This window comes from Microchirus variegatus (genome assembly GCF_963457635.1).
Source record: "Microchirus variegatus genome assembly, chromosome: 12".
Classification (NCBI taxonomy): Eukaryota; Metazoa; Chordata; class Actinopteri; order Pleuronectiformes; family Soleidae; genus Microchirus; species Microchirus variegatus.
Genome location: NC_139813.1, coordinates 12,044,892 through 12,063,309, shown reverse-complemented (window position 1 = coordinate 12,063,309; position 18,418 = coordinate 12,044,892).

Genomic DNA, 18,418 nt, shown 5'->3' with positions numbered 1-18,418 from the left:
CGACTTCAGTCCCGTCCTTCTCCGCTGGGTCTCCATCAGTGACTTGGTTTTCATTCTCAGGAGCATGTTTTTTCGTTTGTAAATTCTTCTGCAGGATTTTGTCAGCAACCTTCTTCTGTTTGACTTGTTTTTCTTTTCGCTGCTCATTTTTCACTGTGCTCACTGACCTCAATCTTCTTGGAATTACTTGTTTCTCAGAGCTCAATGGAGAGAGCTGCATCTTACGCGACAAGCTTACGGGTTGTCTTTTCCTTTTCTTTTTCTTGCCATCCTCTAATTCACATTCATCAACATTTGATTCCAATTTTTTCCTCTTAGGTTTTTGTGCAATCCCAGCACTCATGGCCTCGCCACAAACCTCTGTCAAACCCTTACAATCCAACAACTGTGCCATGGCTTGAACTTCTACGATCTTATCTCTAATGATTTCAACTCTGCCCGTGTACACAAACTCCAGGAATTTGGAGAAATTGTCAGAGTGCATGTTTGAGAGTAATAGTTTGTCCTGGCCTGCATCCTGAGAGAGAAGGACTTTCTTGAAGTAGCCACTCGTTGCAGCCAGTACCACCTGGTGAGCTTGAAACTCCTGCACTTCTCCCTGGAAGTCCACCTGCACTGTGACATCACTCAGGTGTCCCTGCAGCCTCAGCTCGTGCAGAGAGGACAGGATGTTTTCATGGTGTGACTTGGAGGTGAGCTGGACCAGTTTGATCCCCATCACGTGTTTGTGCTGCTAACAAAAACAGAAATAAGGGAAAAGTGTCATTAAAGGTGCCATATGTAAGAATGTGGCCAAAAACGGTACTACATTCAGCTTAAAAATACAGAGGTCTTTTCGGTTTTGTTTTCTGACGTAACTGGCAACCCGTGGTTGCTCGGCAGCTGAGACTCTACTGACTGTAATGATTGGTAGACGGCGGTAGGTGGCGCCACATGCCAAAACATGATTTGCAGTCTGCAAAATATTTTTTTTAATGCAAATATTTTGGCTGTACTGTTGTTGTTGGTGATTTCAGTTTGTTATATAATTCTTGAGTCTCTGTGACATATTAGGAGGATTTTAACGGCCAGTTGCTTTAGATTTTAACATAATGCACCTTTAACTTATTTGTTATTAGTTGAGGAACAACCAACCCACACTAAAAGGACTACATTTTTAAGGATCTGGTTGATTTCAAAACCCATGTGGCCTGAGGAATAGGCCCATTTAACAAACAACTAAGGCCAAACATTGTCACAAAGTCAAATTATCAATTATATATAGGTTTAAACAAATCTTTAAAAAGAAGCCATGGGATATTGAACATGAATATATATGCATATATTTCTAAAGAATCATTTTTAAACTTTCCACTTAAAATTACTGTTTCACAACAATAACACATAACAATGGAGCTATATTTTCTGTTTTGATTTTGTTTTTTTTCTGTGATGTTGCAGATTTTTATGTATGTATATTATTGTCCTTTATTTTTTTATTTCTGTTTTTTGTTGTTGTATTTGTCTGAATCCATTCATTGCTGAAAACACTTGTTAAGTGGGTCTTCGTGGAAGATGCAGTACATTTCTATAGCGCTCTCATGTTACTGCCATAGCGAGCAGCTAATGATTACCGTTTAAACTTAGAGAGCATAAAACAACCTCTCTGATGTGAGTACATCTAAAATAAACAACAGCCCTTAAGTCTAAATCTTACAGTCACAAATGACTAGATGTGATCTTTATGTGCTGTTGTCTTCGTGATATCCACAGCTAGGATTACTAAGTGCTAACAGCAAAATCCCATACATAAAGCTGAACGGGCACGGCGAACTGAAATTAACTGTAAAGATTCAGCGCAGCAACTCACGAGATAGACATAAATATAGCACCATGTGCACGGAACACTGTACAAGGACGAACACAACAACGCGAAGCAAGTTTTTCTTACCGTAAGCTTGCTAAAATGGCAGCCCTTCACAAATGCTCTGTACGGCGGAAGGTATTTCCTGTAGAAATCGCTCCCTAGACATCCGGTGCTGCGGTGGCTGACTTGGAATCAGTACTTCATCTTTATGGTATATTCAATGTACGAGTAGCCGAATACAACAACTGGCCCTGGGTCAGTTCATTGACTATAGGCGCATAACGTTAGCAACCTTGGAAAAATAGCGCCTCTGATTAATGTTTAACGTTCCACCTGAAGCGTTTACGGTCATGCTCAGTTAGCTATTAGCTCACTTATACAAACCACTCGAAAAACAACTTTTAACTGGCTTTGCCTTAAGTCTCTGCATGGTCAGTTTCACATTTCTGACGTCAATATTACTGCTGAACTATTGGTATTTATGTCTCAAATAATGTTACCGTAACTAGAAGATGTATGTTCATTGATGCACTACCGCCTTGCGTCCACAGGGAGGAGCTATTGTACAGAGAGACACGACAGGATGTGGTGGCGTATTTTGGACTGGAAAGGTAGGCTTACGTTCAATTCACATTCTTTGGCATTATCAGCTGTCAAATCGATTAATTAACTATAAGTTTAGTAGTTTAATTGAGTAGTAATTGTCATTAGGTATTAACGTATCTGTTTGTACTTATTAAAATCGAATTGCAGTAGTTGTAGTTCTGTGCGAATGGTTGTCGTGCGAACGTGCTGAAAGATTAATGTTAATCCATTTACAGACCAACATGAATCATTGACAGAAATGAAAAACGCATGCTGTCATTCCGAAGGTGTATGGAAAGCTACTTGTAGATTCACTGGGGTGCAGCAGGTCTGCAGCTGCCAGAGGAATTTTCTTTTCCCCCCTTCCAGAGGAAATCCATATACCTTACATTTGTCTTAATGAATTCTGCAAGCTAGCAATCTCCTCAGTTCCGGTGACTCATGCTGCTCCAGAGCGGCACAGATTTCAGCCCTGACCTGGAACACTGTGTTCGTCTGTCTTTTATTACATTACTACACACACACACACACACACACACACGCACACACACACACACACACACACACACACACACACACACACACACACACACACACACACACACACACACACTAGCTCAACAATAGCTCACCAAACATACAGCTGGTCCTTTGTGACACATCTGTATGTGCTGTGACTTTATTTGCTCATGGGAATCACACGTATTTGCATAATCATTATTATGGTGTGAAGTATGGTAAATGAGCCCTGGCATTTAATGAAATATAGGATTTGCAAATGAATGCGACAAGTCGTACAAATTGATTCTTAGTTTTCCATTAGGACAACTCACGGCACGACTGAGATCACGACTGGAGAAGGAAAATATTTGTCATTCTGGCACGGGCATTTCTCATGTTGTTTTTCACAGGATTCCGTCTGCATGTTATTAAAATTATAGTCAATGTGTGAAGCTGTGCTAGTAAAATGTTAGAATAGCAGCTCCATTGTAGGCAGTCATTATTCTAGTTATGATTGGCTGACATTTCCTTTTTTTTCATGTGCAGTAAAATTGTAACTATGTGAAAAGTTCAGCAGCTACAGACTCAGAGCCGCGTCAGTGGTTGTCAGATTGAAGACATGGCAGAGAAGCAGACTTGTGGTTTGTGCATGTCACCACTGGTTGACTCGTGTAATCAAAAGAGGATGAACAAACGCTATGCCGCATCACTGAAATAACAAAAGGTCAAACAGTCATTTCAGAGACACGTCATTTTAATCTACTTTCAGCAGTGATACTGGCTGACTATTTACGTTACCCCAGGGCATTCTGTGTTATTCAAATGTGGACTGGAGAGAGAAAAAATGGATGTCACATTACTGTAGTTGAGGGTGTGGGCATCACAAGGCAGTCCAGCAACACATTCACTTCACACAGATTCATCATCACGTTGTCAGTGAAATGGATGAGGTGCAGATACTTGCAGAAAGGTGATGGGCTCAGCAAACAAAAACGCTTTGCTGACGGATGGGTCATGTTTGCTCTGTTACGGGCAGACTCCTCCGCAGGACTGAAAATATATCAGTCCTGACGTTTCACGGTGCACAAACAGCATTACAACGCGAGCAGTGTGTGAGCGAGAAAGAGCAGAATTCACAACTGAGGCTGATTTGAATTTTGAGGCTGCAGTGTACACAGTAAAAAAGCAAAAAGAATTTGGGAGTTTGGTGGCGATGGGTCGTAGCTCGGTTTGGTTTGTGTGCTGGATCGTGCAAACACTAATTTGGATGCAGTGAGGGTAAGTCAGTCAGTCTGTGTCCTTGCAGGACCTCTCCGCTGCTCCTTAACATGGCTGACTCACAGTCACAGCAGATGAACTTAACTATCAATGGTAAACACTTGAACAGTACATGGAAGTGCAGGGCCTGGTGGCCCAAGGATAACCGCAGCATTCTCTTTGTGCTTACCCACACAACCACACAACTGATGCCAGACCAATCAAAAATAAGTCCAGCTCCGTATTTGTGGTGTCCTTTTGTCTCTTCCCCTCCAGTCAGTTAACTCGGTTAAGAGAAAACATGTTTCATGAACTGTTTTGTAAATCCTCTATAATCCTCAGGCACCAGTACTTCATTTAAATCAAGAGCATACTTCTACTCTGACAAAGGGAAACATTTCATAGATGTTATACAGATTTTGTTTTAAAATGGACGTGGACTTCATCCAAAGAAACTGAGCAGGAGTCAAATATCATACATGTTTGTGCAGTCTTGTCAAGGCCAAGGTTGTTGTGCCAGGCTGCACACAGCCGTCCAGACCTGTCTGTGGTCGTCTCTCCTCATGATACTTCATGCCGACAACCCCCCTCCTTCCCCTTTCCCCTTCCTTTTTCTACTGGTTGAATGCCACACCGCATTCAGCCTATCCAGAATATTGTTGGAACCACTAAAACCTCAGAGTAACATCAGACAGAAAGAAGCCAATGATTCACAAAAATTGTGGAAGCCTCTTTGGGCGATCGTTTCGAAATGTTCTTCTTGGCTGAGGGGAAGAGTGTTTACTTAAAGATCCGGCCTCACACATGATCAGATATGATCATGGCGTAAGAAGGCAACAAAAGGTCACAGTCTTATGCTCGCGACTCCATTGTTTTTAGAGATTCCCAGATATATGAGGCATTTTGGTCTTGTCATATCCAGTCAGAATTGTTATTTTCCATAACATTGGTTAATAATTAGTTCTTTAAAAATAACATACTCACTTATACTGCACTAAAGATATAATATGTAACTTTTCTGCAGGAAAATATCCAATAATAATGTTTGTATGACCCTTTAAACCCATAGAAGTATATAACTATTCAATGTAAATCTGCTCTACCTGTCTGTGCTGTATCTTTGGTGGTCAAAACAACAGTTCCCATGATCCCACACTGCTCCCAGACATCATCATCATCAAACTAAGTCTTATGTTGTTATGATTGGGAAACCCCCTAGCGGCAGAAATGACAAACCATGTGTTGAACGGTAAATATCAAACGTTGGCATGTAATCATGCAAAACCAGTAACATGGTGTACGGAGTAAACATTACACCTGCCAGACCCTTTTAGCCGCAGTGTATTGTCACAATAACTTAACCCACATGCAGTAAATATAGGGCCAAGATAATAAACCTGTGAGTGGTATTTGCCGCATCCCCCTCAAACAGACTCCATCTCCACCAAACAGAGATGTTTTTCTTCTTGTGTCTGCCCGTTCGGAAAATACTTTCCTTTCATTGATGAAAAGATATACGGCATTCAGAGATGAAATTACTTTCCAAATGGCCTCTGACTCACCATCTCTATTCCCAGTGCTCTCTCACACCCTCCCTTCCTCTCTCCCTCCCTCCCTCCCTCACCTCCCTCTCCACCTTCACTTGTCCTTGTGAATGTTCTACTGTATCTATTGTAACTGTATACACCACTTAGCACTTCAGACAGCAGACAAACCAGCTCAAGGACAACCACTCACTCCTGCGATGCTCATAAATAGACCATTTGTGCAGGCTTACCAATCACCTTACCCACCGAGCCTGCGTGGGTACTTATGGACACTGAGTAGGTTGCACCAAAATAGATCTCTGCTGCTGTTGTGTGAGGGTGTATGCAGCCTGTAGTGAGAATGACCAGATTTCACTGAGAAGAATGGCTGTTGTGCTTTTTTGTTGTTGTTGTTGTTGAAAAATTAGCAAAGATGACTCACAGAGTCTGTCTCTTTATAACGTGTGATTTGTTACTTCGGTTTGCACACCAAAACAGGTGGTGTCACCTCCTCAGAGTTTCCCAGCATGCAATGCTCCCCCCGACTGCGTGGGACAGGACCATCAGCACATTCCTGGAGAGCTTGATCCCCCCCAGAAGCAACAATTCCTCCTTCCTCTCTTTCCCTCCCTTCCTTCCTGTCGCCCTCTTGTCCTCTCCTTTGCTTCCGAGGATTGCATCACTTGTCTGCCTCCTGGCCTCCTCTGCTGCTCAGACCCTTTAATCACATATGGCGCACACACGGATACACACACACACACACACTAAGCAGAAGGCATCCTCGTCAGTTCTTGTGCTGGTTTCGTGGCTTCAGATGGAATTTAATGGTTAGTTTGAGCAGGGGATTGTAGAGGGTTTCTAGTTGCCCTCCTCTCGTTCGCTCCCTCCATCCCTTTGTTCAGTCTCCTCTGTACCCCACCCCACACCCACACCCTACTCCTATACCAAGTCGCCCTCAAGGTCAGAAATGTCCTGCGGTTTGGGTTTGATCCCCTTACACATGTCCTTGCTCTCTCTCTCTCTCTCTGTCTCTGCCTTGGTTTTTGTCTTTCTTGTGTCTCGCTCAGACACATGCACACTTTGTGTAAGCACACTGCTCTACTCAAAGTATTCTAATACAGGAAACACATGCTGGGATCAGCATGGGCCGGTCTGTGTGACTTGCCATTACACGCACACGCACACGCACACACACACGCACACACACACGCTCCCTTCAGGGGTCAACAGGCTTACCGGATATGTAACATTTGGTAAAGAATGAGAAAGAAAAAAAACAATCACAGCTCTCTAAGCTGGTGTTGTCATTTCTGAAGACTTTATCTGTCTTCAATCCAGTGGTTCAGAGACACTAAATAAAAGAGAATGATCCTTGACTCCTTCCCATGGAGTCACAGTCGGTGGACTGCACTGGCCACAGCCAGGTTAACCCTGTTCCTCTGGCTTCTCTGAGTTGTGTAACATGGCAGCGATCCAGCACTTGTGCAATAGCAAGGACCTTGGCTGGCTGAAAGAATGCCAGCTCCACCAGTCATCCTTTCATATCTGTGGGTGGATGGAGGAAAACCAAGTCTTGCCCAATTAAAGCCTTGATCCTGAGGCACTCTTGTTTGAGCATCAATCACGCTAACACAGACGTTTTCAACAAAGCCGTGTTCCTCCTTTATTTGAATGCTCATGGAAGATCTTTGGAATTTTTCATCAACTTAATCCGCACATCCTCCAGATGTGCACTCAGGATTGTCCTGCTGGAATATCTGTATGTAGGAACAGGAGCCTTGTTAATCACAGTTCTGCGTCCAAGTGATACTTTGACGAGGAAGCAGAAGAAGGACTCTCCCTGTAAAATAAACCACAAATAGTTCTCGAGAAACACTGCACCCTGCTGTTCGGTTTTGGCTTGTTGACACAACGGCTCAAGACGGATTGTTTTTCAAATATGCGAGCCGTTGTCAAATATACAGTGTCAAATTAACTTTGGAGTAGCCTACGGTCTGTGTTTTTTTTATACTGCATTTGTCCATTTTCCTTGGGTGGTTTCCCAGACGTGCAGGAAACCACAGACATGAAAATACCTGTGAAATGAAGCCCAGCCATACAGGCAACTGGCTCAACCCACATAATGTATCCTGCCTGTGGACATACAGTAACATGGCAGGGAGTGTTTTTAATTACTCTCATGAAGGTTTGCTCATTTGTCACGGTTTAGTGTTTCAAATATGCTGTGAACATCTAATTTCTGCAGCCACAGTTATTACTGCACAAACGGAGATTAAACAACGTTTCACAGTTGGGGGGAGGTGTTGTGCTGTATCCAGACCTTGAAGTAAGATCTTGAATGTTGACTTTTATTCTCTCCTTCTTTAAAAAAAACGGGATAATCACAAAATCCTGATTATCCAAGGAAACACAGCTTTGCTTTAAGAGCCACCAATATCCTTTCATGTGAATCCTTCTCTCCCTCAACATCCCTTTGAAAAAGTCCATAAATGGAGAGAAGAGAGAGGGAAAACGAGTGAGGGGGGTTGGCGGGGGTAGATCTGACAGGCTGTTCCAGCAGTAAGACCCATGACTGACACATTTACTGTGGAACAAGACAAGTATGTGAGCGTGTGAGAGGTATAGACACGGGGAGTGAGAGGAAAGGATGGAAATAATGGCAGTCAGAGAGAGAGAGAGAAAGTGAAACGCTAAAAGACAGCGTCTCTTTTTTTTTTGTCAGCTGAGTGGAGTCACAGGACCAAACCTCACGTTCACTAATTTCATTGCCTCCTGGTTGTCTGGGAGTTTTCGAGTCATCTGAGCAGACTTCTTTACAGTCTAACTGTAAAGCCGTGCCACAGACGTAGACACCAACATCCCACTTTTTTCCAAAATGAACTAATTTGATCTGCTGCCATCAAAGTGGCCTCCACTTTGAGACACAGTTTATCCATATGTTTGGAGATAGCAGGCACTTCTTCTGTGTGGCAGAGTGTGAGATGAGTGTCTCTGTAATTGAATGATCCAGCATTTATCGTGGGCATGATGGTGAGATCATCCCCTTGCATTAGACCTGGAGCTGGGCCTCAGGACAGTCATCTCGTGTGCACACATTAAAAGGATCATATCAGCGCTTTTTTGCATGTCTTAGCTTATTAACTACGATCTGCGAATTCTTCACACCGCTGCCATTTTTCAAAGAAGACTATAAGTGTTTAAGTGTTAAGTGATTAATCTCCTTCTTACAGGCTGCCACTGTTTCCATTTATTTCAATACAGTGTGAAAGTCATTTAGCGGCAACGTGAAAACCTCCTTGAAACAGGCAATCAATCACGGGGAAAAACATTTTCCTATACTTTTTTTTATTTTGTGTGTAAAGTCACGGAGTGTTCCTTCTTGTGGTCTTTGGCTGAGGCCAACACGGTTTATATAACTTTTAATCAAATTAGCAAGCCTCCACATGAGCTTTGTCTTCCATCTAAATTCAAGTAAACAATGACAGTAGCATATTTGCCTCGCCTTGAATAATCTGCATAAGCTGTCAGTCATGTTAATGAAGTAACAGCTAATTGCACTTCTAATTTTGGTTGTGTGTGTTTTTTGTAATGACAACTTTAGACATTGCACATTACTGTGACAGTGAATGATGTGTGGAAAAAAATGAGTCATTTGTGTTACTAGATTAGAAAGTGTTTTCGCTCATGCACTCAATACAGTACAGCACAGACTGTCCTAATGTACTACTGCGTCTACCACTACTAGAAACACTAATAACGATGACAATACCTCCAGTTTTTCTAGACATCGTACATGTTTTACCTTTTCACCAGCATTCGTTCATCATAGACAGACACTGGTCGCCAGGTGCTCGTTTAACTTTACACTTCATTAGTTTGTGTGTGTGTGTTGTCACAACACTGTGCATACACTCGTGTTTGTGTAGCCGAAGCAGAAGTGTGGGGGTCACCGTGACTTTGCCACGGCGGTGCAAATCAGTAAGTCGCAGAAGATTTTGTCCAGCGAGTCTCACATCAGAGCACAGAGAGGCAATTTACGTCCTCAGCACAGCACAAAAGTAAACACACAAACTGCAGTCATAACCTCTCCTCCCTCCCTCCCTCTCTACACCTCTCTCCTTTCCCCTCACGCTGTGTGCATGAGTGATAAAAGGCACGAGGAAGGGAGAAAGACGACTAGGTACACAGGTAGATGGACAGAACGATCCAGTTTGCCTCATTAGAGAAAAGCACTATGTTCCCGTTGAGCCTTGCAGAGATGGGTTGTCATGGAAATCAGGCGGCACTGTCACCGACTGATTCCGCGGGGTTCTTGTCTGCCTGTCTGTCTCTCCACATTTGTTCTTCATCAGGGACACTCGGATCACTGTTATTCTACACCACGAGGATATGACTCATTCACAATTTTTTTTTTGGTTTGCATCTGGAGCAAAAAGAAAGGGCTGGAACCAGAATAATACACACATGCAGACACACAATGAGCAGGGCTTAGAACACGTACACACTCACCATCTCCAAATAATCTGCAGGCATTTGCAAACATGCACTGAAGTGTTGCATGAATGTTCAAATAAGTCTGAGAGCGTAGATACCAAAGGTTTTTGCTCTTCTGCCTTCGACAGCACATGACAGATGTTCACCTCGCCATGTAGTTCTCGTTCCTGAGTGTTTATCTTCATGTCTCTCTGCTTTTGTGAGCCGGGCTGTTTCCTCTCATTATACGTCAGGTAGATTATGTGCTTTAATCGCCCTTGAGTCGCACAGATCAGCTGATGTGCTCAATGTGTTTCCTGCTTATCTAGGGCACCAGATGTCAAAATCCAGGGCTTTGTGAAAAGCCAGAACAGTGTTCTCAGCACCAGGCCAGGAGAGGAGATGACTGATGTGGAAGAGAATGGGAAACTTTGTAAGGAGAAGGCCGTCTGCGGATGGGGTTGTGAGAGGGGCACAGTCTCAGGTACACCAGGTGATTTTTATTTGAGTTGAAGATGGTGGCTCGGCAAACACACACAGTCACGCTCATACACAGAGGTTTGTGCAGCTATTCCTCTTGGGACACTGCACTGACATCTATTAATTTGGACAACCTAAACCAATGTAACTTTAACTATAACCCTAAACTGAATCAGTCCCCCAGAAATGACAATCTGCCTCGTTGTGACCTGGTTTTGGTCTCCATGGGGACTACTGGTCCTGACAAGGTCAGTGTTTGTGCCAGAGAAGGTCCTAAAGAGGCAGCAAATACAAGAACACACACACATGAATGCACACATGCATACACTCCGTCAAATGGACACTGACTACATATGGCTTAAGTGCACTTTACATTCCACATATGGAAGGAAGATAAAAACAGACATTTGATGTTGAATCTGTGTTCTGTGAGAAATGTCTTTAATCATTACAATCCCACTACTGTAACATCACCCGTTACTCCTCCTCCTCACTTAAAGTCCATGTGCTTTCAATGTAGATGCTCGAAGAATCCAGACTTTCGGCGGGTTTGTGTTTAATCGTTCAGCAAGAATCGTTTAACAAGGAAACTGAGGTATCGTTATAGAACAAATAGTAAATCTTCACTGTGCAATATCCGCTGTAAATGAGACCACAGTCCCATTAAATCTCGGTTTTTGTCACAAAGCGGATGGCGGTTGTGGAGCTTCTGTTTTCCTGCTCGTCTTTGCTCAAAAACTTACCCTCAGAAGTCAAGTATCTGGCACTGTTAAAATGATGAGAAGAAGTCACACATAGAATATTTCAGCTTTTTACTGAACGTGATAGTTCAGTACTTTCTCTCTCCTATATACATATATACAGTATATAAGAATATATATATGTATTCACTCAAGTCCTTTATTGACTTAAATGGTTTCTCTTGCCGTTCGTGTTACAGTACAGCCCTTCCCTCAGGGATTCTTTCACTAAGAATCTAATATTAAATCTAAGATTTCCATCCATCTTTGAGGCAACATCAAAGATTGTTTATCATTATCTTAAAGTGATAAAATAAAAAATAATAGGACTTTGGGAATAAAAGTTCTCCGTGCTCTTGACCTAATCAAGAAAACCTGGCTCATTGGAATGCACGCGTAACTGTGCCATCTTGCAACTGCCTCCTTCCAGAATCGTCTCCATCCATCTCCCAATACATTAAATTAACTAATGAGGTGTGAAACTGGCTGTTAAAATCACTGATTGGAAAGTGCAGGGCTGCTTCCATAACAGAGCAGCATGTGAGATGTAAAGACGGCTATTTTGCAGCCAACTGCAAATCAAACAGTTAACAAGAAAGTCGGAGTGTTGTCTGAAGAGTCCTGGGCTCAGCGGTGCATAGATGATGAGTTCCCTGCCTAACTGCATTCACCAGCCAGCCAGTAAGTCAGTCAGTCAGTCAGTCAGTCAGTCAGTCAGCCAGTCAGTCAGCCAGCCAGCCGCTCCCTGGCAAACAAGCCGCCTGTGTATGACTCATCACATGGAGCATGTGATCCTTTTTCTTAATGCACACACGCGCACGCTCACAGGCACGCGCGCACAATGCCAGGGGCTTCCCTCGCTGGCAAAGTAGCACATGCATTCAATTCTTCACAGCCATAAAGAAAAGGGAAGCCCTTTGTGTTTAACTTTGTCTCTGTGCACACGTCTTTGTGCAGCTATGTCTGAGAGTGTGTTGATTTTCCCACAGGGCTCCTGTCTGATGGATGACTCATATACGGATGGAGACCCCGAAGAAGACGGGCAGGTTGGTGAATCACCCCTGCAAAAAAAAAGAAAAGAAAAGATGTGTGTGTATATTGGTGTGTGTGTGTGTGTCGTGTATTAATTTATTCTATGCATTTAAATGAATCAGTATAATCTGTGCATCCATATCCATATTTAGTGTACAATATGTAGCCTGCTGGATGCGCTCACTTTTCTGTAAACAAGCATAAATTAGCATTACAAGTGTACTGTATATGTGTGCGCACACGTATACAGTATATGTGTCCTATGGGTAACAGCTTGCTCTGCTTTGGGCTGTTTTTGTTTATCTTCCTGCAGAGGGAGAGTCGCTATATGCATAATCAAAGACACGCCACAGGGAATTGTTGACTCCATCAATCCAGCTCGCAGGAGTGAGCTCCTCATTCCACACCACGCAGCAGCCCCAAACCCGCACTCTTATCAGCCTGCTGAAACAATACAACATGGCAACACAAAGGCAAGCATTGCCAGGCAGGTACGCACGGATGTGACTGAAGTGATCTCATTATTTCCTTGTCAGATATGTCTACACCTTCAAGGCAGGAGAGTAACACTCTGCAGCAGGGAGGGACTTCATCAAAGATATCACAGTGCTGAGGGGGACCACATTGATATTCCGGTGGCTACGTATCTGCATCTTTTTTCTATTATTCAGAATATCTGAGGCTACAATGGGATTACTGAATGATTCAATTTGATCATGCAGCTTTGCGGCATTCATAAAAAAAAAAAAAAAAAACGCTTAGAAAGTGAAAAAGAATGATGAAGTAATCAAAAAAAGAAGAAGTATGGGCGAGATTCTTCTGACACATTATAAGCCCTGCGTCAAAGGCGTCATTTGAGCCTGCCGGAAATGATTAATATTAGAAGAAGAAGAAGAAGAAGAAGAGATCAATAGAATCCCTTTGATGTGTTCTGGGCTGTACTGTGTATACATCACGGCAGTTACAGGAGCAGTTCACAGAGGCCATAATGAGTGGTCGTCAGGTGAATGTGGCTGTGGTCACAGCAGTCGGTGTCTATATCGTTTCACAGCGAGGCGATTGATCAGTGAGGCAGGATTCTTGGCCGATGATGAGGCGGTTATCTCATGGAGAGACGTTAATCTTCTGCCGTGATGAGGAGGCAGTGTGGGTGTCTTCTTGATAGGTGAACGCGGTGCTTGTTTATTCACATCAGCGTTGATGAGGATTTGTCAAAAAAAGAAAAGAGAAAAAGGGGAATACTTGTGTCTTGGTGTGTCCCTCGCATATACACTCACACACTCGCTTATTATCTCTCCCAAGGGTCACCTTGAGCTGCACAAATTGGCTTTGGTTGGTTGAGGTCTCAGTGGTTACAAATTAGTCAGGCACTGCATCCTTTTGAAGGTCTGAACTCGGCTCACTCTCCTAACTCTCTCTCCAAACATGATGCCTTTTCTGCAGCTTCTCCTGTTTTTTTTTTTAGGGGCACTCTCTTGTGTTCTCTTTCTTCTATTAATCCCCCTCTCATTTATCAAATCTGTATCCCCTTCTCATGTGTCACTTCATCTTTGTCTCCCCTCTCCCTTCGCTCACTTACTCACTCGCTCCTTGCTTCCTCTTTCACTTGACGAGTGGAGAGGAAAAGTTGTCCCGCAGTATCACCGAATGCAGCTGCTGTGCGTTTCTTTCCTCGCTCGTTCACAAAGCCGTTTAAATACAGCTCCCCTCTCCAAACCTCTTCTGCCGTTCATGTGCATGCACAACTGCAGCTTTACTTATCGTCACAGTGAATAAGCTTGTTTGCGCAGGCTGACATGCAGGAAATTTGGAAAGTGCTTTCATTTAGGAAGAATGATACTGCTGTCTCACCAAAGTAGCTGAGACGATTAATTTCCTGCAGGCTACGCTGTCAGTGGAAACAAGCACTTGTTTAGTAACTGCCATCAGCATACATCCATATATCCACATGGAAACCTGGGAGTGTTTGAATAATGTAAAGTGTAAGTGCAGCAGTTAAATGGTACTTTATGCATGACGATGAGTATTAATTACACAGCGAGAGAGTATTATTTAAAGAGATTATGGATTTTGGCTTTGGTACTTTAATTAACAGCTTTGTTTACATTCTGTTCTCGTCAATGCAGTATTTTGTATTCCGCGTGTAATCTGGACTCGGTCCATTTTATTGATCGCCTTTCCACAGTTCTCTAAGAACTCCTCCTTTGTTCTCTGTATTAGCACATTTGGATATTGAGCGGCTTAGTACACGTTTTCCTGTTTCACCTCTAAAATGTCACTTCCTGTGCCGCTCAAAATTAAATATGGGCCATTTAGTGACCTATTAGTCCGGCACAGTGCACAAACATACACCAATTAATCAACAGCAATGGTCGACATCAGCGATCCCTGTGAATTCAACATGGGTTATTTTTGCAACAAATATCCACATTTATCTAATGGATGGAATCAAATGTCTAGCACTTTTGCCTGGCAGCAAAAAGACCCAGGTTTGCGCTTCAGGTTCACTGTTTCCTCGTCTGAAGTCTGAAATAGTCTGAAAACACGCAGAGGTTAATGGGACGCTCTAAATTGACTGTAGGTGTGTGTTGTTCCTGCAATGGACTGGAGACCTTTCACCTTATGTTAGCTGGGATTGGCTGCAGTGGCCCCGTGAGCCTCATGTGAAGGATAAAGCAGTAGACCAGGTCGGCAAGTAAATTTGGCCTTGGGCCAGCATTTTTCTCAGAAATGGAATACCGGGCCAAAACATCACTACCTTTTTCCTCGACCAACCTTGTTCTATTGTACAAAAATGGAAAATTCATGAGACTTGACTTGAATTTGCCACAGACTGTTACTGGTGTCTTCAAATTGCCCTTTGACTCAATTCATAATTTTTTCAGAATAAAAGGCTCCGACTTCTGCATGAAAAAAGCAACGTGAATCTGATTTTGGCCCACGGGCCACCATTTGATGACCGCTGCAGTAGACAATGAATGAATGAAAATACAATGTAGTCTATTAATAAAATACTGACAAGTGGTTTTAAGGAAACACTCATCTGACAGGGCTTTGACGGTGTATCTCATGATAAGGGTAGAACCCACTGGTGTACAGTGTTATCTCTTCTCATATCTCCATGTGTACGCTCATACTGTGTCACTTGCTAGATAGCGTGAGCTGCAGACTGAAGCAGTGGTCTCTTTGATCATAACCAAGTCCTCTTCTTTTGTCTTGCCACTGGCTGCGTTGGCATGGAAACCCCAGCAGAGTGGGGGAACTCTGTGGTTGATCAGCAAATGGGTCATATGGAGAGGAAAACAAGCACAGAGACCAGCACGCACACACTTACATACACCGTATACTTCAAACTTATGTGGCAACCTATTTAGCATCAAGTGCAGGGTTACAAAGTAAAGAAACCCCTGACCTATTTCACCACCAGGCAAAATAATGAGTCCCTTTCTTTTGCGCAAGATGCTTATGTTGCAACATATTATACAGTTAAAGTATAAGCTATTAACCATCTGTTTTGCTTTGTTAGAGCAAAGACTATTTGGCCCTTGGAAAAGGATAGTTCACTTCTCCTTTTAACCATTCCTTTTTAATTATTTATTATTAAAATCTTAGATGACTCGGTTTGGAGGATGGAAAAGCCACGTGAAAAAGAAAAGTATCTGGAGGAGCATTTGTGTTATTAACATTCAAGGCAGCCTCAGCTTTCCTGCTGGTGATGCTGAGGCAGAAGGAGAGAAGAGAGTTAGGGAACCACTGGCCTCTAAGCTGAGGGAGAGCCCCACATGCTTATTACTGGGCTACACAGAAGAGAAGAGGAAAGGAAAAGGAGGTCAAGGCAGCTCATTTTTAATATCTCTGACTAGATGCCCTCCTGACCAATTTGGAGTCTGAGACCGTGTGTGTACTTGGCCGCAAAACACTGTTTATGGTCCACAAACCAGTCAAAGGATTCAGCATAACAGGAGTTATGTGGGTCTTGAGTCACTGCCACATATCGGTGACCTTGTAAAAGTATCCGCAGGGCAACGTGATGCAATAAACTACCATGTTTATGGCAGCAAAGTCTGCGGAGGGCGAACCCGAATGTTTGCAAGTTTGTCCTGCAACCTTTTGCAATTAGTACTAAACTGTGACACAGGTGATGTAAAGAGATAGCAAAAGAAAGCACGCATGTTTGCACACACACACACACGTACACACACGCGCGCACACTGTGTCTGGCTGGCTCTCCTGGTTTAGGACTGGCATTCAGTTACATCACTCTTCAGAGAACGGAAGCTCAGATTACAGGAAAGGCAAACACAGGCCTCTGGGGTCTGTATAAGAGTGTGTGTGTGTGTGTGTGTGTGTGTACAATTGCTCTCTCTGTATGCTCTTTTTTATATAACCAATCACGACGCACCACGCATTTATCTCGACGGATGCCGTTCCGTTTGGGTTCGTATTTCATCATTCAGTCAGAGACACACAGACACTTTCAGAGCGTGTGTATGGCTGAGATTCACTCAGGTGTCGCTCATGCATCGTTGCTGAGATATTCCCTGCTCCATGGGCTGGATCACACTTCATTAAAAAACAGCTTCAGAATTCCATTAAAAAATACATTTTGCTTATCTTAAATGTAATAACTCCAGCTAACATACTACGGCATCAGCATGGGGGGGGTAATAATAAAGTGAAATGAGATTTCCTGTTTCTCCATTTTGGAGCCTGAAGAGTTCATTTGAGGTCTTTCATTTCCCAAATTAGGCCTCTCCCACAGTTGGTAGGTAATATTTCCAGACAATGGAGCAGTTAACCACGCAAAGAGCTGCATAATTACCATGGAGACGTACAGTGGCTGAGAGCATCATCACGAGACAGCTCGAACAGGAGATAAAGCAGGAGATGAGACGAAGGAGCTCCGCGGTTCACCAAGCATCTCCTCTCCTGTCTCTGCCGCTGTGCTAAATCGGTGCTATACAATTAACAACAGCGAACGGGCACTCGGATGTTCCAAAGTCAAGAGTACATCAATAACTACAGCTGAGGCTGGTGACACTTTCTCTCTTCTCTCATCATCTCCTGTCTGTCTCTCTGTGTCTTTCAGTCAAACTCTGTCCCTCCTTCCTTCAAACTGAGGAGCTGTGGTGGATTTCTCAGTCTGTTTGAAGCTCTGCTTTTCAGCCGTGAGGATGGATGAGTTCAGTGCATTTCTATACTAACGCTACTGAGGCGCCTGTTCCTCTCTCAGCATCTCTGGAGTTGGCAGGCTGTCACATGTACAGTATGTCTGCTGCTCTTTTCTACCTGTCACTCACGCAGCTCTCGTCGTCTGAGCTTCGAGATGCGAGCCAGCCGGACCGATCGTACGTGTTGTGTTACATGTGGAGGGGAGAGGGTGCCATCCCTGCTCCATTCACAAAATAATAATCAAAGGAGGCACTGCTGCCCTTTCACGCTCACACTATGAGTATCAGCTCAGACGTTTTCACGCAAAATCAGGCCTAGACCTGCCAAAAAGAAGAAGAAGTGTGAATCCAGCGGAAGGGAATTGGGTGCAATTTATCATTCTGACCTACTCTCAGAGTTCAGAAAAAACACACTTGCAAAAACGAGTACTAAGCTAGATATGTGTGTTTTTTTCAGTCTGGTAATGGATACATTATTATAACATATAAAGGCAGGTTTACAGACTTTACAGACAGAAAGAGAGTATGACCTTTGAAACATTTTCTCTTTGGACATTTGAAACAAGAAAACATACTAGTGCAGTGCCCGTAGGAAGTATGTATTCCTTTTTTTTCAGTTATGGTAATGCATGATAAGGAACGTAAAGGCTAACATAATACAAACACTGTGCAACCTCGTGAGGCACAACGCTATGGGGCACCGATTGTAAAGTTGCGCATGCTAAATAAACAGCAACTTTTTGCCACATTTAGCAAAAAAACATAGATAAAAATTGTGAATTTTTTTATTGTTGTTTTGACCAGATT